The sequence below is a fragment of the Artibeus jamaicensis genome, unplaced genomic scaffold, assembly GCF_021234435.1.
Source record: "Artibeus jamaicensis isolate MK-2021 breed Jamaican fruit bat unplaced genomic scaffold, CSHL_Jam_final contig_1082, whole genome shotgun sequence".
NCBI lineage: Eukaryota > Metazoa > Chordata > Mammalia > Chiroptera > Phyllostomidae > Artibeus > Artibeus jamaicensis.
In genome coordinates, this window is record NW_026521213.1 from 73266 (window position 1) to 74451 (window position 1186).

Below are 1186 nucleotides of genomic sequence, written 5' to 3' on the forward strand. Positions count from 1 at the left end.
AACCCCACTAAGTGACAGCCTCACCACACCAAGATCATTAGGACCCTTCAACCAATTGGCGTGCGTGCATCTCCAAAGCAGAACATGGAGCTGCATATAAAAACAACACATGCAAAGTTTTAAAAAAGAAAAGATGATACAAGAAATATTGGGCTGAAGACTCGATCAGACTTTTCATAAATGCAACTATTGTAGTGGGAATACACATTCAAAAGATGCATAACTTTATTAGGTATTGTGGAAATTGACATTTAAATCACAAGAAGATGCTGTACACTCACTAGAAAGGCTAAAATGAAAAGGGCAGGTGATACTAAGTGTTATCGAAACTGGGGATCAACAGGAACTTTAGTGCCTTTCTGCCTAGAGTATTGCAAGTTGGCACAACAGGCATACTAACCATGTGATCCTACTTTTCAGTACGTCTCTCACAGTAAGCTGCACATACGGCAATGGAAACACATACACGGATACTCACAGAATGTTATTATTACCAATAACAACATTATTGGCAATAATGGTACTGTTATTGGTAATAATAACATTGTTGGAAACACTCCAAATTCCTTCAGATGACAGATTGGCTAAATAAACTGTGGCATATTTGTCAAATACTTCGCAGTATTGCTTCTCTCAACTGGGAGTGGTTTGGGCCCCCAGGAACATTTGGCAATGTCTGGAAGACACTCTCAGTGCTCACAACTGGTGGAATTCCTAATGGCATTTAGTGGGTAGAAGGCAGAGATGCTGCTTAACATTTCACAGTACCGGTCCCAACAGCAAAGGATTATCTGGTCCAAAAATTATCTGGTCCTGGCCTTAGAAACCCTGTGTATTAGTTTTCTATAAAACAAACAAATTACTACAAACTATGACCGACTACCACATATTTAGTGGCTTCAAACACTCTGATTTCTATCTTACTGTTTTGTAGCTCAGGAGTCCAACGCCAGGCACTGGGCTAAAATTGAGGGTTGGCAGTGCTGTTTTCTTTCTGGAGGGTCTGAGGGGGTTTTGTTTCCCTGTCTTTTCTGGCTTCCAGAGATACCCACTTCACAGTATTGCATTTCATACTTCATCTCTGGGCTCCTGGACCACTTCCTTCCCATTCCCAGCTTGCAAAGCCAGCCGGCCCCTCTCATAGTTCTCTCTGACCTCAGGTTCTGCCTCTCTCGCTTCCAGGGAC